At 36.1% G+C, this 25,960-nt stretch overlaps 1 non-coding gene across 1 annotated transcript; it reads left to right on the forward strand.

The window, feature by feature from the left end:
- The first annotated feature begins 23,560 nt into the window (after positions 1-23,560).
- LOC122198979 lies at positions 23,561-23,665 on the forward strand. The gene has a single exon (XR_006193264.1). It is a non-coding gene; the product is annotated as a U6 spliceosomal RNA (small nuclear RNA).
- Positions 23,666-25,960: the final 2,295 nt, after the last annotated feature.

The raw sequence follows: 25,960 nt of genomic DNA on the forward strand, positions 1-25,960 counted from the left end.
TAGGTGGACACCTTTATATCCATTAACAAAGTATTAGTTAAATCGATGGCATATGCATGCAATGGAATACAAAGCAGCCATTAAGAGGGATAGATAATTGAACACATATGCACATGGTACAATAGCCAAGATATATTATTATTTTTAAAAAGCAGTTTGCAAAATAGTATATATTTATATGTAGTTACATATGTATATAATTATAAATGGAGCCTAGACTTCACCAAGAAAATTATACTAGAAATTAAAGGTCTTTGTATATGCTATTTCCAAAATATAAACACTACATGATTTACTAAATGCTGTGGTATAGATGATATTTACTTTTAACAATACTTAATTGATTTTTATATTTTTAGGTTGAACCCAATTGCACTTGTAAACAAAGTACATATTAATGTTCAAATGTATATTATAAACATTTAAGGTAAAACATAAACAGTGATATGCACTTCCTTTCATATGGAAGTCATGAAAATAAATATCAGTTCTGCAGATGCACATAAGTTTTATCCATTTTTCTATGTCAGCAGCAAGTTGGTAAGGTACCTGACAATGTAAATAAAGGCCAGGATAGAATTGGGGATGGTTCAGTATAGAAGTATCTAAATTTAGAGACCATGTTTACATATTTTCTCTCAAGCAGTTTTTTTTTCACTGCTATTACCCAAAATGTTTACCCACTTTCACTTTTCTCCTAATCTTTTCAAGTGTCTCAAATACTATATTTCATTAAATACAAGATGGCACCGATTGTGAGAAATCACTATTTCATGTAGCACTAAGAAAGAAACAAAATTTATCCCCTACAATTTTTATTCAAAGAATATCTTTAAATTCATTTAGGCCTAAATTTCTGTCATATATATAGCACTCCTGTGCATACTTAAAAATGAGAAGAAAGTGAAGTAAACAGGCTACAGTATTCTTTCAATTAACTTCATGATTTTCTGAATCACTTTCAACTCGGCTGAGAGATGCCCCTGGTTTTCCATCCAATATATCCTCTGTGCCACCGTAAGCATGGGTGATGCAGCATGTCATAGAGGAGTGCCCTTCTCCTGTCTTAATAAATTTCTTCCTAGACACCAACGCCCATTTTACAAGATTTGATGTTGGTGTTTTTTTGACCTTACAAGATGCCAATAAAAGGTTTCAGACAACAACCAGGACATGTGTATTTTCCCTGTTTGATCCTTAAGTTGTTTGTTGCTTGAATTACTAATGGCTTGTAGTTTTCCAATAATGACAGCAGGAACCAAGTTTGTGCACAGGCAGACAGTTAACTGTGTCACAAAAGCTGGTTGGTTCACTGCAATGACAAGATGCCATCAAATGTTAACACACATCTCTAGTTCAGGGATGTTAAAATGTAAACAAATGTGCTACTTGTAATCAATGAAATGTAGCACTGGTACCATCATTTTATGGATTGGAAAGTAGGATGCTGAACTCTCTTATTGCCCATAAAATCACACTGCCAGCAAGTCAATAAGCCAGGGCTTAACCATAGGTCTCAAAAAATACTGTGTTTCAGATCTCACATCTTATCAGTAGATATGACATTAGGCTTTAACTCCTTTCAATCTCAAGGATTCTTACAAAGTAGATTTGTGCTTTCTATTAGGCTCTTAAGGAGATTTTCTTTTAGTTTCCTCTTCACCTCTAGCTATTTTATAGATGCCTGCAGATGCCAAATATACATCCTACACATAACTACAATAATCTACAGCGATCTTCTCTTTTTTTAGTTTCCAATTTTCATAGATGTCACACGGTCACATAATTCCCTGCTAATTATTTAGTCTGTGCTATAAAATTTTTCATCTCTTGAACCATAAAAGGCTTACTGGTAACAAATACTATTGCTATGTTATAAGGGGTACTTAATAATTTTAACCAGATAAGTTATCTATAATTTACAAACTTTAAAAAAAAACACAGAGAATTATTAGTATCAGGTTACTTCCATAATTATCCAAGTAACCAAAAGAGAATATCATATATTGTAGTAATTTTTAATCAGTTGGCTTTCAATTTATTGCACATTTTCTCTTAGGTTTACTGTGTGTGTGTGTGTGTGTGTGTGTGTGTGTGTGTGTCCCACCACTAATGAATGTTCCCATTTCCCTTTCCCCTGGAATTGCTTAACAAGCTATAACAAAGCTTGTCACAATAGAACTCCAGGGTAAAGAAAGCTACCAGGGTTTTTATTTATTTTGAAAAAGAATATTATAAAGAAAAAGATGAAGCAGATATTTATCTCAAATCCAGGTTTGGCCTTATCTGTCTTATGTAGCAGAGAGATCTTTTCTATTTTTTCAGTGTAGTCCTGCTGAAATGGCATTTCTGCATTCATTTGCTAGATATCTTCAGTTATTCAGATGGTTCCCCATTCTTTTTTTTTTCTTTTTAATGTTTATTTTTGACAGAGACAGAGCATGAGTAGGGGAGGGGCAGGGAGAGAGGGAGACACAGAATCTGAAGCAGCCTCCAGGCTCTCAGCTGTCAGCACAGAGCCCAACGCAGTGCCCCAAACCCACAAACTGCAGGATTCGAGCCGAAGTCAGTTGCTTAACCAAGTGATCCACCCAGGTGCCCAGGTGGTTCCCCATTCTTAAATTGTTTATTGGTTGCTTTCCTGTATTCTTGTAGGTTATTTTCATCAATCCGAATGCATGTTTGATTATTGTTGTGTCTCATGTAGGTTTTGTTCTTCCTCTCTCAGTGAAATGCTAATATGTGGGGAAAGCTGTGCCTGCTGCTAAATCCCAGAATCTCATGTTTTGACAAAAGCCCCAGAGCCTTATAATTTATAAATAGTGACTCCTCTTATACATACCACAGATATTTGACATGCTCGCCCTGACATTTATGTGCTAACAGATGGGGCTTCCCATTTAACAGTAAGGCAGAAAACCCCCAAGTCACATTGAACAGTCTGCTTCTCTGGGTAAAACACAAGAGTAAAGAACACACTTTAATCATTCAGCAAGCACACCGTGGATCTTTTATTCTGTCAACTCTATTGGTGTCCTTGATACACGAAGAGCACGTCCTCATTACCTTCTGGGAATTCGTGCATTTACCAAAGGCTGCATGTAAAATTAAAGAACAGCCTTCCTGTCTAAGGCATAGATCTGGAACCCAACTAATGTGATTTCATCCTAGCCTAGCCTAACTTGAGGGGAGGGGCATTTATTCCAATATTGGGTTACTGTTTTCTGTTTCTTTTTAGTTAGTATTTAAAACATCAATGCCCTCAACTTCTTTACAGTCATCTTTGGGCGTATGTCACAAATCCCGTACCACATTTCTTTACTCCTAACCTTGGAGGATGAGAATTATTATTTTTTTAATCTTTTAAATCCATAGCTTGGTAACGTTACCAATTTGAGATCTTCAGGCTGCAGGGAACCTTTAATACTGCACAGATATCTTGAAGAAATTGTTCATTATGAGTTGTTTCTTCTACATCACCTCTGAAGTTCAATCTATTCAGTATCCAGTCCCCACTATTCCACTGAAATTGTTCTTACCAACCTGGCCATTACCTCCAATATATCCAATTCAATGGATAAATTGCAGTTCTCAGCTTTTAATTCTTTTTTTTTTTAATTTTTTTTAATGTTTATTTATTTCTGAGACAGAGAGACAGAGCATGAGTGGGGGAGGGGCAGAGAGAAGGTGACACAGAATCCAAAGCAGGCTCCAGGCTCTGAGCTGTCAGCACAGAGCTCAACATGGGGCTTGAACTCACGAGCTGTGAGATCATGACCTGAGCTGAAGTCAGTCACTCAACTGACCGAGCCATCCAGGCGCCCCTCTCAGCTTTTAATTCTATGAAATAAATTTCTCATAATAGTCTTCCTATCTTTTTAGTGACTCCTTTACAGCCTGCTTTGTAAACTTCTATTCCTTTACTCAACTCCTTAATTACTGGCATCATCTGAGCTTCCTTCTCAGCACTCTTTCTTCATTCTCTACTTTCTCTTCCTTGGTCATTTCATCCCCCTTTATGGTCTCAATTACCACCAAAATATTTATCACAATGTCACCTATATCTTCAAAATATAATCTTTTATCTCAAATTTTCTTTAACTGTAAAATCCATGTTCCCAACTTCCTACAAAACACCTCCACTGAACATATCACTGGTGTCTCAAACTCAGCATGTTCAGTCTGAACTTGTCATCATCCCTATTAATGTGCTCTATTTCTTTGTTCCCTACTTCAGAATATAGTTCATCATTTATCCAGTTGCCCAAGCAAGAAATCTGAACTTCATCCTTGTCTCTGTTTTTGCCATGACCCCTTACAACCAACTAGTCACTGCATCCTAACTTTACCATTTCCTTAATACTTCCCAAACCTGCTCTCAAACTTCCATTTCTACAGCTCAGCATGTGAGTTCAGCCATTGTCAGCTTTGGACTGAATCTGTACACAATGTCCTAGCTCCCTGTCCATCAATCTATTACACCTCTACAAAGTGACATCCAAATGCACAAACTGGATCACATCATTCCACCGTTTAGCATCTTTAATGGCTACCATTCAACTTGAGGAGGAAAGAAATATAACATTATACAAGACCTTGCAGGAATGAAATCTTGTACAGTTTTATCACTATAAATACCCTCAATACTACATACACTTTTTGTGGCCCAGCTTATACCCTGAGCCCTGATGCTGAATTATATACTCCCCTTGGCTGCAATCATATCTTAGGCAAATTTCTATAGAGGAGTCATCATATGTTATCATAATTATTTTTCTCCCTTAAAAGGAGAAATTTTATTTCATTTCTGGGCTCCCCAATACCTGGCACATAATAAGAATTCAACAAGTCTTTGTTGAGTGTATGTCTAGTTATAATTGTGAAAATATAAAAATTCTGTCTCTTCTTAGTATATTCACTACCTGTTCTTTACTGAAAATATGGCTTAAGGAAACAACTTCTGTTGCAAACTCAACTGAACTCAGAAGTTTCAATAATCACAACTGAAGAATAATAAAATGATCAAAGTGAAAATAGAGAAAGATCCAATGATACCATAAAACAAAATTATGGATTACATAGTATTTGAGAATAATTTTCTTTCATTCTAAAGATGCTTTGAAATAAGTTTAATTGGCCAATTCCTAGAGGTGATATTTGATTTTATACCTGAATCTAAAAAAGAATATAAGATCTGGGGGTGCCTGGGTGGCTCAGTCAAACGTCTAACTTTGGCTCAGGTCATGAGCTCGCCGTCTGGTCTGTGAGTTTGAGCCCCGTGTCAAGGCTCTGTGCTGACCGCTCAGAGCCTGGAGCCGCTTTGGATTCTGTGTCCCCCTCTCTCTCTGCTCCTCCTCTGCTCGCTCTCTGTCTCTCAAAAATGAATAAATGTTAAAAAAAAAATTTTTAAGTTTATTAAAAAAGTGGGAAAAAAAAGAATATAAGATCTGGTATGCTCAAAGCAAGAACAAGGACAAATGTAACCCAGTCCATCCAGCAACAATTTCACAGCCTTCTAGATCTGCAAAACTCAGTGTGGATTTTCAGACTTATATGTAACAAAATTTGTCTCCACATTTTAGATGGTCCAGTCAGACAAATTAAGAGCAAGAAATTCAATATATCTGAATTTCAACAGCATTAGTAATTTATAGTTCACCTTCCACAGGCATCAACAAATAGAAAGGTCTGAAACTGACTCCCGGCTAAGGTCATATATCATCTAAGTTGTACTTAAAAGAACCTTGAGGGATGCCATAAAACTTTTTAAAAAATTGAAACTAGAAATTCACTTTCATGTTAAAAATAAATATCACCTTTTAGATTTTATGTTGAGGATTGCCAAATCCAACAGTGATTTGGGGATACGACAGACAGGAAACCTAGAGACTCCCACTGAAAATACTATATGAAGTAATAAGACCTATTTGTAAATGAGAGGAATTTCATTGTTTGATTTTCTTATAAATTACACTGTATATTGACTTTAATGTTTTATATGAGATCTGAATAGCCAAACAGTCACAAAATTTAAAATTATGAATATACTTGTGACAGACAGCTATTAATATAAATACTTTGATCATATAGTATAGCTCAAAGCTATTTCCATAGAGAAAGAGATCAATATAGCATTGAAGAGTAAATTATACACTTCATCTTTCTTAAATATGTGGATAAGTAATAAGATTCCTAATTAAATTATTCCTTGTAGATTAGAAAATAAAAACCAATGTATTAAATGTTTTAGTATGTTAGAAGAAATTCAAGATGCACTAAGTAATTATCATGGAAGAATCATGCACCTAAAAATGTATAATGGAAAATTAGTGAAATGGTTAAAGTCTCTTAAGTAGGTCTGGACATGGAAGACAGAAAATTAACTAACTATATAAATAGAGTGACAGATAAATAGAAAAGGAAACTACTTTTAGTTATTATGAATTAAGGAATCAAATAAGAAAAAAAATGCTATTTGAAGTCATGAAAAGTTTCTGAAGAGTAACTGAAATATATATTGCCTTACAAAGTATATGCCTTTGAACACAGAAATTCACATCTAAAACTTGAACCTAGCTAAATTTTGGGTAAAATAGGCAAATGTGTTTGAAGAAGGATATTTACCATGTATAATGATGGAAACTGAAACCATAGTTCCAAGGTTAGATGATTTAGGCAATAAACTATAGCATATACACATGATTCTATCATTAAAAGTTACTCCAAAGTGTATATTTATTTATTCAAAGTACATTTTCTACAATCAATATGACTTATTCTTTATGCAGAAATAATCATCTTTTAATTTTTTTTAATTTTTAACATTTATTTATTTTTGAGAGAGTGAGAGAGACAGAGTGCAAGCAGGGGAGGGAAAAAGAGAAAGAGGGAGACACAGAATCTGAGGCAGGCTCCAGCTGTAGTAGAAAAGGAAACTACTTTTAGTTACTATGAATTAAGGAATCAAATAGGAAATTATTCCTTGTAGCTGTCAGCACAGAGCCCGATGCGGGGCTAGAACCCAGGGACGGCGAGACGATGACCCGAGCTGAAGTCTGTCGCTTAACTGATGGAGCCGCCTTCGTGCCCCAAGAAATAATCAACTTTTAAAAAATATACCATGAAAGAAATAGGCCAAAGTTAAATTGGATTAACTAAATAGGTAGAATCACATGAAATAAAAGTGAATAACAGATCTAGAGTTCAATAGCATCTTAGATGTGATTAATGAATATAAGCAACATAAGCTGTACTGTACTAGTAGAAGTAGGAATAGCCTACAAACTGGTGAGTGATAATGGCATGATTTGAACCTAGGCAGCTTCTGGAGACTATATTGAACTGCTTCCTATACATACTGCTTCTCTGTATATAAATATTCAATCAGTTTGGAAGAAATGAAACCATGCCCCTAAAATCATACAACTAGGCAAGACTTGAAAACTATCAAATATCAAGAGAAAAAATAGCTGCTACTTGACTATACAGATGAACATATAGGAAGTAGGCTCAGAAATTAAAGTAATAGTAGACAGATTGAAAGCAACGTTAGTGATTTATGAAAGCATAGAAACTATGGGTGATACAGGCTATATAGAATATAGTGGTAAACAAATAAACAAAACAAAACAAGAAAAGCAAAAAGAACAACAACATCAAAAAACCTCACAAACCCATGCAGGGATCTCTTCCCTAAGAATATTTGCAGCCAGCCAGCCTCTTCTCCTGTGTATTTTTTTGGTGAGTCAGTTCCATTTCACACATGGAACTATAAATTCTAGCTATAAAGTTCTAATCTTTAGAAGTTCCTTCAACTGAACAAAACCCCCTTTTCCAACTTTTACACATTAAACCCAGATGTGTGCTAAAATGAAACAAATGTACTATCTATTCAATATAAGGGTACACAGTCATTGAAAATAACTACCTTGGGTATTTCACTTTAGATTTTTCCTCACACAAAATATCTTTAAAGTTCTTTCATAAATACAACACCTGTTTAGTGAGTATATTGTGTGTTCCAGGCACTAAAGAAACAAAGACAAATAAAGAAGTTACTGTTCCTCAGTAACCTATGCTCCTGAGTAGGGAAACATTGCATAAAAGAGTGACTAAAGAAATTCTTTGTAGCTAGGTCAGAACAGAGTGTCGTGGGAGTACAAAAGGTAGAATAACTAACCCTGACTCAGAGGGAAACAAAAAAGTTTAACAGTGAAGGTGAAATTTTAGCTGATGCTTAATTAATGAGGTTTCTAAAAGATATGACACCAACCACCAAGACTCCACAGTGGAAAAGATTTTGATTTGTTCCTAGGACATAAAACTACTCTCTTAGGGAATCAACAGCAAGAAGAATGGTTCAAGACTAGGTTGAAGTGATGGAAAAATCCAGATCATCGGGTCCTTCTCATCGGGTCCTTCGGGCTGGAGCAAGGAATTTGCATCTTAGTATAGGAAGGATATGAGTAGGAAAAGGTGGTTCTCTGATGAACATTTTTAAATGAATACTTTGGTAGCTATGTAGAACATAGACTGCAAAGGAATGAATGGAAGTAGGGAGATCAGTTAGAGGTTAACGCAGTCATGCAGGTGGAAAGGATGGCAGCTTGGCCTAGGTTGGGAGCAAATGAAGCCTAAGAGAAGTAGCTTAATTCAAAATCTGTTCTAGAGGTAGAATTGACAGGATTTGCCAATGGATAAGGAAAGAAAGTGAAAAATCAAGATTCTTAAGAATTCGGTTTGAGCAATTGTTGTATCTTTTACTGAGATGAGAAAACTGAGGGCGGTACAAGGTTAGAGAATAAAATCAAGACTTTGGTATTGAATGTGCCTTTTTTGTGTGCAATGTCTAGCAGCCATCCAAGCGTGAATGGCAGGCATTAGAATTCTCAGGGAAAAGTTGTTGGATCAAGATATAAATTCGAGTAATTAAAGCATCAATCCAGAAAATATCACCTAGGGAAGGGAAGAAGACCAAAGACCAAGCTCTGCTTCCAACAGTCTCTAGAAATAAATTAGAGGGGAGGCATTGGCCAAAGGGCATGAGAAGAAATGGATAGTCAAGTATGAAGAAAACTGAAAATATGAAGTGTCAAAAAAGACAAGAAAGAAGAGTGCTTTATGAAGGTGGAAATGGTCAGTTATGTCCAATACCAAGAAGAAATAGAGAAATGGCTATTGGTCTGGTAGGATGGGAGTTACTGGTAATGTGGACTGACTGGGATAGAGTCAGGAAGTGAGGCAGACTCATGCCCATTTAAAATAGGTGGAACAGACCATGGAGCTGACAAGATGGAGGCAGTGTGGATACCTCTGTTGGGAAAATCTGTAAATTCTTTTCTGAAACAAGAATCTATTCTCTTTATGATCCTTTAATCTACGGCATTATATATGCTATCTAGAAGGGGAAAAAAAGATGCTAATGTTAATATATTGCCTAACACATACTTACGCTAGACATTCTTTGCCTTTTTAGACCAATTCTGCAGCCTTCTCTATTCTCCTCTGTGTTCTAACTTCAGCCAGGGTCTATTACATTCTGATTTCTAGTTGGGTTTAGTCTATGGGAGTCACCAGTAGAAGAGAGGGTAGAAGGAAGCAGAGAGGTCTGCATTTTGCCTGCTGGTCCAAGGTCTGGCAGTAGTCTCCTCTTGTACCTAAGGCCTCAGCTCTTACTGAAACCCTATACATATAGTCACCCAGTGGCGGTAATAGCTACCTTTTCTTGTCCTTTCTTGTCCTATCCTCAAAGGAGGATAATGGTTTCCTACTATTGCTACCCCAGTCCTTGGGTATTTCACTATTCTTGATTGATTGCTGCAGTTCTACCTATACTTTGTAACCAGTCCCTTCCCTCAAATTTTTTCAATTGCCCTTTGGAGTGTGCTATTTCTTTCCCACTGGGACCCTAACTGATACAAGTCTCAAAAAGGGTTTGTTGAAAGACTGCGTACTCTATTTTTCTTAGAGAACACATGCTTTATGATCATTGTCAAATATTTCAGTCTGTTCTGGAATAAGGCAGGGCTGTCAGGAATAATGGGAAACACCGAGAAGAAAGAAAGGAAAGAGAGGGAGATCAGTTACTTTCCTAGCCATTGGAATTTTTCACCCTGTCTTCAGTTGAGTGAGCTGTCTCAATTTTCTCCAAGTCAATCCTCTTATGGCACAAAAGCCAGCCTTTCAGAACCCAATCTCCAACATGTTAAATATCTCTTTTTTCTGGGATTTTGGATACCTTTATTTTAAATAGCCATAGATACATTATGGTGTGTTATATTCAGATAACACATCAAAGAATAAGATTTCCTCAGGTCTCTAGGTTGATAATACAATATCTCAGCCCACTCAGCCAGATGTATAATGCCTGGTATTTGTTTCCTGAGAAGAGGTTTTATAACAAGACAAGTTCTAAAAAGTTTCCCTGACTGATTTAAATTCTCTTCCTATAGCCACCAATCTCAGTAACAAAGATTAGGGGAACATAATTTTTTCCTCACGTTGTTGAATTAATACAAAGGATAAATGGGCTCTCTTAAGGAGTGGAAAAAAACCACTCCTTTCAGCGAGAAACCGTGCTTTGTGCATTAAAAATGGTTAAATTTTGTCAGGGGAAGTGCATATTTTCTTTTGCATTTTATTTATCTTTCATGTTGAGCTGTAAAGTTTAATCTAAGTTTCTAGGGGGAAAATCTACAGGGAAAAAGCCTAAAATGTATTAAAGTTCTATACTGGAAATGTCACTTTGCCAGTCATATCTAGTTCCCCCTTTCAGGTTAACCTATGTTTCTCTTTTCCAACTTCAACAATAAAAGAAATTTAGTTTAACAACACTAGATATTTTTCCCAAAAAAAATCTTTACGTGAACAACCCTTTAAAAGCACTATCCTAATTACCATAAAACATCACAAAGTTTTTGTGTCCACAGCCTAGGAAACTAATTTTTAAAAGAGACTTTGGATGAATGGGTTGGGAAATAATTTCATCTATCATCTAGCTAGATATTGTTATCTAGCACTCAATAAATACGATGTTCCTTTGGAGTGAGCTTTCATCAGAGATGTTCTCAGCCAGTACCAGAAATAGAACATTTTCATTTGGAGGCCCCAAAATTGGATATAGTACTTCAGAAATAGACATAGATAGATGCATTCACCAGCACACTGGTTTTCCAAATAATTTGTGAGGAAGCTTTCAGGCCTAGTACCTCATTAACCAATTTTAATTTAGACTTTGGTGGATATTTGAGCGAGCAGCAGCAAAGTGGGGGTTAAAAACAAGAGAAGCATGGGAATTTTGTTTTGGTTAGGATTAAGCTGCCAGCACTCCGGCCATGGGTGCAATGAATTGCTAAAGAGAATGAACAGGAAAACAAAACAAAACAAAACAAAACAAAACAAAACAAAACAAAACAAAACAAAAAGATAAGTTGGTTTTACCAGGAAGAGTTTTTCTTCTGGAGCTCCAGAAATAAGTGACTATATGGGCTTATCTAATTTTTCCTACAAAGTGTTTCATAAATGCCTCATATTTGTTTTTTCAATAAAAAGAAAACTACAAATGAGTAACATTTTTCATCACCTCCCCCATCCCAGTTGCTTCCAGAATTAATGATTACTGGTTATCTTTGTTTATTCAGGCTGCTGTAACAAAACGCCACGGACTGGGCGACTGAGAAACAACAGAAATTTATTTCTCACGGTTCTGGATTCTGGAAGTCCAAAATCAAAGTGCCAGCATAGGTACCTCTTTTGGGTTGTAGAGTGCCAACCTTTCTCTGTAAAATCATGCAGTGGGAGCGACCAGGGAGTTCTGTGAGGAAATCTATTATAAGAGCACTAATCCCATTTGTAAGTATCCACCTTCAGGACCTATGCACCTCCCAAAGACCCCACCCACTAATACCATCTCCTTTACAGGTTAGCGTTTCAACATACGAATTTGGTGGTGGCGGTGGTGGTAGAATAGGGAGGACATACACATTCAGACCGACCATAGCACTAGTTATGCCATGACAGTGGGGTGGAAAGTGTATGCTGAACACACAGGGAAAGGAAAGAGAGACAAAGAAGGGGGAAAAAAAATGAAGAGTTTTCAATTAATAGTAGTTAAATTACCATACAAGTATTTATATAGCTTTCTCTTCCACAGCCTCTCCTTCAAATGGTTGCCATGTAAACTGTGAGTTTTAGAAGACTGAAGCCCTTGAGATTCACAGTGTTTATTGGTTAAGACTGTGCATTTTAGTCATTTGATTAAGGATAGTGCGAAACTCATTCAAATAGCAGCTGGCAACTGTCCTTGGAGTCACTGTCCTTGGAGTCATGGTTAGACAAGCTTGCAAAAGCAAGCCCTGAAAAATTAATAGAAGTAGACAATTTCTCAGTGATTATGGTATAATAGTTACAACACTTTTTTTCCAGAAATTGAATGAATCATAATAAATCAAGGATAGAATATGAGTTTTTCCCAAAATTATTAAAATATGTATGTGTGTTTGTGTGTGTGTGCATATATATCAAAACACGAAAAAAAAATCATTTCAGAAGTTTGGAATCTAAAGGAAGAGTTATAATGGGACATCACCAGGAGATTAAAATAAATTCTATTTTTTAATGTCTTGCCAAATGAGGCTCTGGGCCTTATTTTAATCGTTAAATGAGATTTAAGATGTGAATTTTCTTTAATTCTATGAATATACTACTTTACCAAGGGTCAAATTCCTAAATTATGTTCTACTCCTTTTCCTCCTTTACTTTGTATAGACAGCCTCTGAGTTCTACTATTTCTTCAGACAGTGCATTCTCCCAATCTACCAACCTTCCCTGCACAACTCACTGAGTTGAAACTTTTATAACAGAATCAAGTGTTCTTAGAATCTCAAGGACATGTAGTGGCATCTAAATACACCCAGGGTAGAAATTCCGTCTAGACTAGAGCATCCCTGACTGACAGCAACTTAGTCTTTAGCAGAAACAATTGTAACTGAGGAGTGAAAGAGCAAGATCTAGTTCATACATCACCTACTAACTGGACAACAATGAAATAAATGACAACAAATGATTACTTGTCAGTGGAATACAAAACAATGCCCATTTACATAGACCTTTATGTAAAAACTCTTTACAACCTCTAACATTTTGTAAGATGTACTATTGTAACTTAATTATTTCGTATTTCACCGGTCAACCTATTTATATTTATCTCTGGTTATTATAAGATTTTTTTTTTTCCTCCCTTAAAAAGGGCCCAGCCTGTTTGCATAAGGCTCAACCTTGAAGAACACAGAATGGTCTACTGGTATTGTTGCCCCTGAATGTCATGAGGGATACATGGATGGTCATGTCAGCAAGGTCAGGCATAGCTATAACATCAGTAAGGAACAGTGTCTATTAGATATAAGCTGTTAGATTATTTCAAAATCTTGATGGAACATTACAGATTGTACCAATAACTATCTCTTAGTTTCTGTGTTCTTCCAGCCAAGGTCTACATCTTTAAGATTAAATATACACATGTGAGGTGTGGAATAATAACACTTCTGCTTTAAAAGGAGCCCATGGAGTGAAATCTTGGACTACCGCTGAGAGCTGCTCAAGCTCCATAATACTCCGTTTTTTGTAATATTAGGACCCACATATGGTAGACACTTTTTTTAATCTCACATTGTTTATTGGCTTCAACAAACCAGTTTGGTGGACTTTTACTAGCAGATTAGTGGTGATTTTCTTACATCAAACTCCGAATCCTGCCACTCCAATTAGCTGCACATATACACACCTTCCTCCATAAGGCCTTCCCCATTCTATGTCTATGTTCACCTCTCCCTGCACTCCGACACTAAAATTCTCAACTCTGTGACAGCACAGACATTCTGTTTTACACTGTGTAATCCATTTTCTTGCCTATCTTTCCTAAAGAGTCATAAGTTCCTTAGATGCCTGATAATGTGATAAGTGAATGAGGTAAAGAATGAGGAAATCATTTTAATAAATGGCCATAGAAAGAATACTCTGTTTTCCCCTCTGTTGTGTAATATTTTTAATACTTTGTGTTCTCCAAATAGGATAATATTTCTGATCCTGATTGATTAATCACTGGGTGTTGTATGGAAACCAATCTGACAATAAATTTCATATATTAAAAAGAAAGAAATATAAATTTATTATCATTTAAATTTCATTTTAATAGAATATTTCAGAACAAATTCAAGCTCCTAGATGTGTCATGTGGGGAAGCACTCAAAATGCTCAAAGTTGAAAAGTGGCCTTTGTTTCCAGAAATGGCCTATATTGTTGAAGAGATATATCTTAGTGCCACATTTATCAGTCAGAGGTTATAAAAATCCATAGGGTAAATAAAATGAATATTCCTATACTATCTAATTTAATTAAAGATTTAGAGAAAAAAATCATGTTTATAATCAAATAAATACAGAGATATTATATATTTATATGTAATATATATTACATGTTTATGTCTAGTTTATAATAAAATAAACATGGATAATAGGAAATTTCACATTTTAAAAAAATGAAACATAAGAATATAACAACTATGACAATCCCTTCAGACTAAGCTTCTCTAGCCCCTGGGGATCTTTGTTCATTCTGTGCTTTTAGGGAAACTTGGGTAGAAACCTGTAGCCTACAGAGGGAATAAAAATAGTTCTAAGGGCAAATACAAATGGATGACAATGGGTACATATAAGTAAGCTGATACACTGTGTAGTTACACAAAAGGTTATCTTACTCACCTCTCTTACTGTTGTCTCTCCTAAATTTACACCTGGGATTAATTTATTCCACAGACAAGTTTCCCTCACTATGATACAGGCACTGCCTAGGCAGTGAAAGGACAAAGACAGATGTGACATGACTGCTTGCCTGAAGGAGCGTTCTGATGAGTCAGTGGTAATGGACGTGCATCCAGAGGTGCAGGGGGGAGGGTGCAGTGACCCCCAAGAAAGACAGCAGTCAGAACAGTCTTCCTGAAGCAAATATCTATGTATTATAATCAGAATTTTAAAATTGAGCAAATTAAAGAAAATATGAATTCCAAGGTAAGCCCCAGAGAAATCTTTTCCAAGTTCCTAACATTGTCTGTGTATAAATATTCAATAGTTAATCTGTCACAGATAGGATTTTGTAAATAAATTCAGACATGACCTTCATTTGCTTTGTGCTCTAGCAAAAGTAACAAAGTTCCTATAGCCACGCAGAGCCCCTGGTTCCATTACAGCAACCACGCTGGCTTAGAAAAGCCACAGACAACTGAGAAGGGAATACTTTGAATACTTTAATACTTCTTTTAAAGCCATGGCAACCATAAAACAGTTGTAGAAATAAAGAGTTTTGAATTTTTGACATATGTTTTTTTAAATTTCAAGTGTTCTGGATTTGCACATACTTAATATTATACTTAAGACATTATGAATCTGAAGTGGCCTAAGGCTCCTTTGTCAAGGATTCACTGAATAATTTTAAGTTATAGAGGAATTTTTAAATGCTTTGTCATTTTGGAAGCATTTATAATACTTTGCAGAAACTCATTAACCATTCAGACATTGAGTAAGGCCATGGGTTTTTGTAGATTTTATTCCATACCTTAACATGAGCCATAGTAAGACAAATCACTACATTAATGAATAGATTTTTACTTCACTGAAAATGATATCTGGATTTTTCAGCTTTTAATTTTTATAGATCATGGCCAATGGCCTCAAAACAGCTCCGTGGGTTACTGAAAAACATTTTTGAGGATTCACTAATCTACTTAGAAACATTGGTATTATGCTTTCGTACTTAAAACTAAAAAATGAAATAAATTTCTTTTTTGTATAACTTTTCTCTAGGATTTAATACCATAGTGTCTAATCTTAGTTCAGTGACCTTTCTTGTCATATTTATTCACATCTGAAGGAGGAAAAGAGTGAATTCTTAAATAGAATAAAAAGACAGAATTTGTTTATCTTTTTAAAAAGAAAATAAAAACACAAATTTGTCTTTATTTTTCCTTATCGTAGAACAACCAAAATGTGTGCATGTCATTTAGCTCCATAATGAAATTATGTATTGCTCAGAGCACTCTGTACAGGATTTTATTATTAATGATTTTGACATCACAAAGATTAATGTATTATTACTGAAAAATCAATTGCTTAAAATAAGTTTAGAAAGTGATTCAGTTGAAAGATAACTGAGGCTGCATCTAAACAAAATGTTTCAGCGCAGTGAAGCATGAATCATAAATTTAAGTTTACATTTTTCACACACTCTCCAATATCAGCATTAGAAATGAATGAGTGCAAGTTTCACTTCTACACCTCATACTGTCAAATATGGAGACATTTAGGTTTTGATACCATCATGTTCATAGGAACTTCACAAATCTCAACCACAGAGTCACTGTCAAATCTGGGTGTCTGCATCTGCTGATTTTCTTGGAAGCACCATCCATGAGGGACATTGTTTTCAATAGCCTGGTCAAACCATATCCACATGTATGTTGTTGGTCGTGAACTAAATCTATCACAAAGCTTGAAAAAATAACCAATTCAAAATGGATGCCCTCCTGAGTAGAGTCTCCTAGATCGTGAAATCCTGGCAAGGAGGATCAATGCTGCCTTCTTTGTCGAACCCTCAGAGCCTGGCACACAGTTTTGGTGAATAGATGTCTGTGGAATAAAACTTCACGTAACCATTGGTTAGTCATACCATCATGAAATATGAAGAATATCCCGTTTTAAACTTAAGGTTACTGTTGCCAGTTGTCTGCCCTTCCTCTGAATTTCTACAGCACTTGTCTAGAACGCACATATGGAACCGTACTGCTTTATATGAGGTATTTTTTTCTTTCTCTTCTTGCCTTGCCTCTCTTTTTAAATTTGATACATGCCATGTCTTTAAACAAGCTGTAAACACCTAGAGAACAAGAATGCTGTCATATGTTCCTTTATGGTTCCAAACAATCTTATAAAGCAAAAAGTTCAAGAAAATTTCAGATAAAAAATAACGTTCTATTTTCTTCCTGAAGTATACTTATTCTTTTATAATCTTCATGGTTTTATCCATCTACTTAACAATTTACAATGAGGGCAATCTATTAAATGTACAGAACCCACATGTATATTAAGATGAGATAAACCAGGTTCTGATAATTTTAAAGATATTTGGGATAGTAAGAGCATTTTCCAGAGAAAATCCTTGTAGCATAGTCCTAAAGAGAGTTCCTTCCCTTTTCCCATCCATCTTCAACTTTAAGCTATTTCTCTTTCCTGGCCAAATTCCTCCTGGAATCGACAGGTTTGTAGACTTTGAACTCATTCTCACATAAGGAACTAGTGTGGAACTCTATCCAAGCGTCAGACGAAGGACAAAGGATGGAAAGCAACAGGAACTGGGATGAGCTTGCCACTTTGAATTCCCAAAGCAACTGCCATCAGTCTTTTATGAATGTGGAGAGTGCTCCTGATGCTGCAAAGACCAGTAAAGAATGAATGGGAGGACAAAATTTTTCTCCCAGTTAAGATTTGGAGAGGACAAGAACTCAACAATCAAAGAGGATTTGCCAGACGCCTCAGCAGGCAACTGACAGCCTGCCTGCCTCTACAACAGAAGCCCCTCCTCCACATCCCACCACCTCTGAAACTCCCAGTCTGAGATACCCCTACAGCCAAACCTGAGCTGTACTGAGCCAACAAGGAAAAATCACATCTAAAGGAGGTAATCAGCCAAAAGAAACATAAAATAAGTTTCCAATGAGACAGAATGGCTGTAGGAGAAAATGTAAAAAATTATTTTAAAATAATAAAAAGAACAACACCAAAAGAGATTCCAAAATCTAACGACTTCTCACTATCGCCACCACAGCTACTATATTCTATGCCATCATCCTCTCATGCCAGTGTTATTGCAATACTTCCTCTTCTAATTCCTAATATTCCTAATATTGCTCTCCTTATTGTCTTTTGACACAGAAGTCAGATTTTTCTACTGAAAAAGCAAGTCAGAGGAGGCACTGTGAAAGATTTTGGCAGCAAGCGCTTGGTTTATGAATCCCCTAAGACATTTCATAAAAACAGAGACACTAGAAGAGCAAAACCAAACAGCCATGGAAAACATTGATAACAAAACTAGGTGACAAGACTCCCCCACAAATAAGGAGGTAGTAAAAGCCTCTAAAATCCATGTAATATCAGCATTTGTATGAGAGGAAATGGAGAGGAGGCACTTAGGCTTTAGTTAGCCCTGGAGCACGGTAGAGCCCTACAATCAAGAATAAGTACCCTCTGGAAAGTTCAGTGGACCAATCTAAGAGTCACAAAGAAACTTTCAATTCACAGTGAGTGAGGAAGACTATCATGGACTATATACTATAATGGTACTAGAGTAGTCTGGGTCTTATAAACTCCTGACACTAACAAACCAAACCTTGTTTTCAAGTCAAAGACCCACACTGTAGAAAAATTACTTTTAGTAGGATGTAAATTGAACGAGACAGGGAAATGTGGACAAAGAGATGATCCATATAATAACATTGGAGGAAGGAAATAAAGGAAATTATATTACAACTTTATCAATCCAGCAAAAAAAAAAGGAAAAAGAGAATAAAAGGTTAACAAAAATTATAAATTACAAACATAAAGGCAGAAGGAATAAGCCAAGCAAATCAGGTATTACACTAAATGTGAAACATTGAAATCTATCACTAATCAGACTAGGTTAAAACAATAACAAAAAACCTATAAAGAGAAAAGATCCTAAGACTTCTCATCACTAGGAGAATTTTTTTTCCTTTTCTTATTGTATCTATATGAGATAATGGATATTAACTAAACTCTAAACTTGCTGTGGTAATCATTTCATAATATATGTAAATTAAACCATCATGTGATACACCTTAAACTTATACAGTGATGTATGTCAAGTATTTCTCAATGGAAAATAAACAGGATATTTGTTGCTTCAAAAAAAATACACTTATCATTAAGTTATAAAGAATGGTTGAAAATAACAAGGTAGGAAAGGAAAAGAAAAAAATACCAGGCAGAGGCAAAGAGAAAGTAAGTGGGAATAGAACCAACAGGGTGAAATATAAAGTTAAAACCAATAAATAGTATACAAATAGATACTACATCAGAAGATATAATATATAAAGCAAAAGCATTCAAAACGGAACAAGAATTTGATATGTATACTATTAAAATAAAAGCCTACAATAGTTTTTTTTCAGAATGAGATAGATCTGGTCAACACAAAAAATGCAGCATATATTCACCAAATTGATGATTTGTCTGGCTATAAAGAAAACCCTCTTGTCAGAATAAAATCCAATTAAGTTGGAAACAAAGTTTTTAATAAACACCTTGGGGTGCCTGGGTGGTTCCGTCAGTTAAGTGTTCAACCCTTGATTTAGGCTCAGGTTTGTGAGATCAAGCCCCAAGTTGGGCTCTGTGCAGACAGCATGCAGCCTGCTTGGGATTCTCTCTCTCCCTCTCTCTCTCTCTGCTTCTCCCTTGCTCACACACACGTGCATGTGTTCACTCTCTTTCAAAACAAATAAACAACTAAAAACTTAAAAAAGAAAAATCTCAAGTACTCAGATATTAGGAAACACTCTCTCCTCAAGAGCACTTGTATCAAAGAAGATATAAATGCGAAACAATAAGCTACATAGGAAGCAACAAAAAGAAAACACTTTGCAGCAGATAAAGTAGTGTGCAAATTTTACTAGAATATCAGTGTCTTTGTGGCAAGATTTTGTGTTTATGTGTTCCTAAATCAGAGAACACAGTAAATGTTCAATAAATATTTATTTACTGAATACATACCAAAACCAATGGGGCACAACAAAAACATTCAGATGAAAACAAAATATTTGGTACTTACCATCAAAAATTACAAAAAGCATAACAAATCAAAAAAAATTAGAAAGATGAAATTAATACAATGGCTCCAAAGATTAATTTTTAATGAAAAAAAATCCAAAGGTTTTCATACTTTGAAAGTATGAAGATTATTAATTAATCTGGTCAAGAAAAACAAAAGAGGGGAACACAAATGAATTTAGGCATGAGAATGGAACCATAGACAAAGGAAAGTGAAAATAATTACCAGAAAATATCATATGTAATTCTATGGCTTTAAATTTATAAATCTCTTAGGGGCACCCAGGTGCCCCTAAGGCATCAGTTAAGCATCGAACTTCAGCTCAGGTCATTATCTCATGGTCCGTGAATTCGAGCCCAGCAGTGGGTCTGTGCTGACAGCTCGGAGCCTGGAGCCTGCTTCAGATTCTGTGTCTCCCTCTCTCTCTGCCCCTCCCTGACCCACACTCTGTCTCTCTGTCTCTCAAAAATGAATAAATGTTTTTTAAAAAGTTAAATTTATAAACCTCTTAAAAAGGATTATTTCCTAGCAAAAGAGAAAACTATTAAATTTGACCTCAAGAAGAAATTGAAAATTTGAAAAACTGTAAAGGTGAAAAGGAAAAACACTATATAATTTAAAATACAATTCCATGAGGTGACTCAAAAAAGCAGAGTTGTAAGCATCGATCTGAAAAATACATATAACATTGTTATGTTTGTATCTATTTCAGTTGGCATCCCTCCATAAAATAGTTACGATTGCCAGGAAGAGAAACTTTCCCAGTGTCTAGAAAAGGGGCCAATGGGCATACACTACTACCTAGCAACTCCTTAGAGAGGCTTTCCCACACAAGTATAAGCAGCCATAATCACAAATATTCACTTGTAATGGTGAAGATTTGAAAATAATCTAAGTGGGAAAACAATCTCCATGGGAGGGGAGTGAACAAACACATTGTGATGCATTCAACCAAATAATTTTATGTGGCAGTTAAAAGGGATACAGCTCAAAAATGTGTTGAGTGAAAAAAGCAAGTTGTAGAAAAATATTTGTATATGAAGCCAGTTATGTAAAGTTTTAAGATAAACAAGACAATGACTCTACATTTGTTTCAGACGGGTATGCATGTAACGGAGGATAAGAATATGGACCAGATACACAGTTACATCACAGGAATTGCCTGCAGAGAGAAGCAGCAGCAAGTACCCTAGAAAGAGACAGAAACCTCAACTTTAAATTTTGCCATTTAAAAAGAGATCTAGAATAAATATGACAAACTGCCAATATGTTTTAAAATTCTGGGAATATGCAAAATTCTGTAAAACTCTTAGTCACAGTCCTAAATTTATATTGCCTTCCAAAAGCTCTTTTCTACATTCCTTTCCTCCCGTTAAGTTCCCAGTTTCCTGAGAGGCACCCAGTAGTGTCTCCTTCCCTATACCAACTCTCCAAAAGCAGTCTGATATCTGCTGTTGGTATTTAGAGTAATTTAAAGCAGCTTATTACTCTCAGAAATATCTAATTATCTAATTGTTGAATCTGGATCTGTAGATGTACTTCCCAAACATTAAAATAGCCGGGAAGATAGCTGCATCTTTGTAATTGTAGCGCTCTCTTTCTGGGGAACTGCTTTTCCCCAGGCTCCTGGAACCACATCTGCTGGGCAACCTTTTATATCCCTGTGTGTAATTCAAGTCCAGCTCAATAGAAAGCAATTAACTTGAGTATTGTTTTATTATTAAATTAACGCAAGAGACTTGCATAGGGACATTCTAGTAGTCATGATACTGCATATAATTGCATAAGCACATGTGTCAGTTTCCTAGATGGATAGGGTGACCAAACACATGACAAATCTTAGTTTTCCTTAGACAATAGTTTGCTGGTTGACTATGTGTTTAGAGAAATACAGGTAGGGGGATGGTTGAGTTTGGAATTAGGCACTTGATACTCTCAAGGCTGCTTCTTCCTCAAAGGGACCAGGAAGCTACTTCTCCAAAATGTGCAAGCTGTGGAGCAGGATACAACTTTTTGGCTGTGCACACATGGGCAGATTGCCACTGACTGGAACAGAAAGCTTAATAACTTCTCCATTAGCAAGGATTTAGACTTTACCTCAGCTGGTTTTAAATAAGTTTTAACATAATTCAAGATTCCCTCAATGAGTACAAACAACATATACTTTCTAGTAGGTCTGGTAAATGTTCTTAGATTTCTGTACCCCTTAAAATCAGGTAGTAAACAATTTATAATATTAAATAACTAAAAGCTTGGTTGACTATAGTTTCATTAGTTTTTTTTTTCTTAATTGGCTCATTAAACTCATTTATACAATCTGAAAATTTCTTACGAAAATTAGAAACTTCTGCTTCTATTATAAGGAAGTCAGATAAATGACTCATGAAAATGTTAGAATCAGGGGCGCCCATGTGGCTCAGCTGGTTAAGCATCCGACTTCAGCACAGGTCATGATCTCAGGATTCCTGAGTTCAAACCCCATGCAGAGCTTTCTGCTGTCGGCACAGAGCCTGCTTTGGATCCTCTGTTCCCCTTCTCTCTCTGCCCCTCCCCTGCTCATAATCTCACTCTCTCTAAAATAAATAAACTTTGGGGTGCCTCGGTGGCTTAGTCAGTTAGGCAGTTAAGCATCTGACTTCACCTCAGGTCATGATCTTGTGGTTCATGAGTTCAAGCCCTGCATCCAGCTCTGTGCTTGACAGCTCATAGCCTGGAGCCTGCTTCAGATTCTGTGTCTCCCTCTCTCTCTGCCCCTCCCCAACCCATGCGCTCGCTCTCTCTCTCTCTCTCTCACACACACAACTAAACATTAAAAAAAATTAAATAAACATAAAAAAGAAAATGTTAGAATCATACTGATAATTTAAGTATATAATTACAAGTTATATGTTCAATTACCTAAATTTAAATGATTGCTTTTGGTAATAATGCATTAAATGTATAATATGCCCATGCATTATTGCTTCTTAAATATCAATATCCATGTTTCATAGTAGAAAAATTGCTTAAATAGTTCAGGAATAAAATTATATACTCAGGGTCACTTGTGTTAATTTATGTGACTTCTTGGTTTGGAAATATATTCATATAGGTTCCAGTTTCAAAACTATTTTATATTCTGGGTTTGATATCAAGAAGTTTTAATCTCATAATATGTTAACACAAAATACTTGATAGCTCTGTGAAAACTGTTGTAATACAGAGAAATTATACTGGCATTAGAGTTAAGAAAAGTTCAACTAGATATATTTATTCCTATAATCAGTTACTACAGAATCATTTTTATTTGATATATATTAGAAATAAAATGTGAACTATTCCTCTGAAGGAAAAAGTATACAATCACATTTCCATAAGACTGAGGCAAAATAAAGCAAACATTTACCTCTAAACTCTCCACAATTTGCAAACTGTAAATTATCGATAAATCTAAAATGGAATACTTATAAAATACATTTGTCTGAATATCAAATATACCCCCCCCCCAAATGTAACTCTTACTTAGACTAAAGCTCTGATGAAATTAAGTAATGGCATTTCTGTAGTTATTCAGAGAGATGATTGACTCCTAAACAAAACATTAATAATAATGGGCACTTTGGCTCTGAACAAATGTGTTAATCCCCTTTCCCTTAAAAAAAAATGGAATTCTTGAAAAGCACAGTATGTCAGGGCTCACTCAGCAATATGTACTAAATTTGAAACAATACAGATAAGATTAGCATGGTCCCTATGCAAGGATGACACACAAATTCCTGAAAAATTATCTTTCTTAAGATATAGAAGCAACCCAAGTGTCCATCGATAGAGGAATGGATAAAAAAGATGAGATATATATGTATACAATATGTATATATTTTTTCCATGAATATTATATATATAAGAATATTACTCAGCCACAAAAAAGGATGAGGTCTTGCTATCCGCAACAACATGGATGAACCTAGAGGATATTATGGTAAGTGAAATAAGTCACACTTGAAAGAAAAATACCATATGATTTCCTTTATATGTGGAATCTAAGAAACCAAATGAATATACAAACAACAAATAAACCAGAACCAGACCTATCAGTGCAGAGAGCAAATTGATGGTTGCTGGAGGGGAGTGGGGCTGGGGGGTGGGCAGGACGAATAAGGAGGAATGGAAGATGTAGGCTTCCAGCTGTGGAATGAGTGAGTCAGCAAAATGAGAGTAGAGAATAAGGAACGTGGTCTGTGGCACTGTGATGGGATCGTACGCTGACCAATGGTGACTCACACTTGTGGCGAGCATAGCACAATGCATAGTGATGTTGAATCACGACGTTATACACCAGGAACCAGTGTAGCATTGTGTGTCAAGCACACTCAGAAAAAAAAAAAAAAAAAAAAAAAAGCAAGCACAGTGTATCATCCAGATTGAGGTATGCTATAGGTAAAAAGTTGCCTTGTGGCCATAAAGATTTTTAAATAAATGTTTCTAAAATTCTTTAGAATAAATGTTTTAAAAGACTGAGCTCTAGACCTTGCTGGAAAGAACATGATTGTGTTTCAATGAGTGGCAGAAAAGTCACTGCCATATTGTGTCAGCTAAACCTTCCAGAAATCTGCTGTGCAGGGTGTCAGAGAAAGCTATTCACAGGGAGACATCTGCCCAGAGGCATTCTGCTAAAACCACCAGGGGAAGCTGCTGGCAGCTGAGTCCTGCTCACCACCAGGCACTTCAGGAGGCAGAAGATGGAGAAGCTCTAAGTACCACAGGAGACTGCCTAGTGAGGGTACTCTGGCACCAGGAAGCAGGAGGGTACTCTGGCACCAGGAAGTCCTTTGGTCCTTCAGTGTCTCTCCATCATCCACTTGCAAAGCCTTGACACTTTGGTGGCCACAGAAAAATATTTATGGGCCCAAATTTGTTCTCGCAGAGTAATATAAAAGAGTGAATTTGGAAGTGGAAGGCTCTAAATCAATAAAAATTACATGTGGTCAGGTCACATCCACATGGCTGTCCTGATTTGTGGGCAGTGTTCCTCTAACTGGTGATCTGGAGGCCCTGGCTTTTTCTTCTGTGTGATTTTTCTATCTTCTGCATGCAGTGTTCAGCGTCACAGCACTTGGTTGTATCAAATAAGTCAAAGGAAAAAGATCATGAAGAATGTCATGAGAAAGTTTCTAAGGGCAAGGTCCAGAAGTGGCATGTATCACTTCTACTCACACGTCATCGGCAAGAACCCAGTCATATGCTCACACCCAATTGCTAAGATAGACTAGGAAATGTAGTCTAGCTGGTGCCCAGGAGGGAGAAATGGTTTTGGTGACTAGTTAGTCTCTGTCACAGATAATTTCTCTTAACTTATTATTTTATTATTCCTGGAAGCAATGCATTTTAACTACTAGTCACCACAGTTACCCCTGGCCTGGATGATAGTAATATATGTGTGTAATATCCCCAGATGTCAGCTGGGGCCCCTCCAGCCCATTAAAACCTGATGATAATGGTAATACATGTACATATATATTGAGATGTCAGCTAAGAATCCTCTGCCCACTGAGTTCCAGATAAAATTTGCCCAGATCCCTAGTTTCATGTCCCAGAGAGGTCTGCAAATTCCCAGAGTTCTCATATTCTCATAGTCTTCTCCATGTCTAACTTCTGCTTTCACACATACTGTTGCGATTCCTCACTGCTCTGATCCAGATATGAAATCCAAATCTTTCATCGATTTCCACCCAAAAATAATCATTTAAACACACATGCACAGGTATGGAAGACTTTCCTGAAGATTTGCAAATGCCAGAGGAGGTTTAAATTATAGCAGGAGGAATAATTTCAAACTATATACTAAGCAACCTCTTGTCCTTTGGTACCAACTAAAATTTCTGAGGCTCTTCTCATCATTTGGTTTCCTTCTTCACATCATGTCACCATCCCTTTCTCCCCAGAGTCTCTTTACCTCCCAAGAGGAAAATCAATCCCCTTTACTTTATCATGCCAGAACAACTTAACCATTTTTATTAGTTGTTCCTTAAGTTCCTACTGACACCAGTGTTCTGGGAGTCTTATTTGCCATCCCCAGGGACTCTAAATGTAC

This window comes from Panthera leo, chromosome C2 (genome assembly GCF_018350215.1).
Source record: "Panthera leo isolate Ple1 chromosome C2, P.leo_Ple1_pat1.1, whole genome shotgun sequence".
NCBI lineage: Eukaryota > Metazoa > Chordata > Mammalia > Carnivora > Felidae > Panthera > Panthera leo.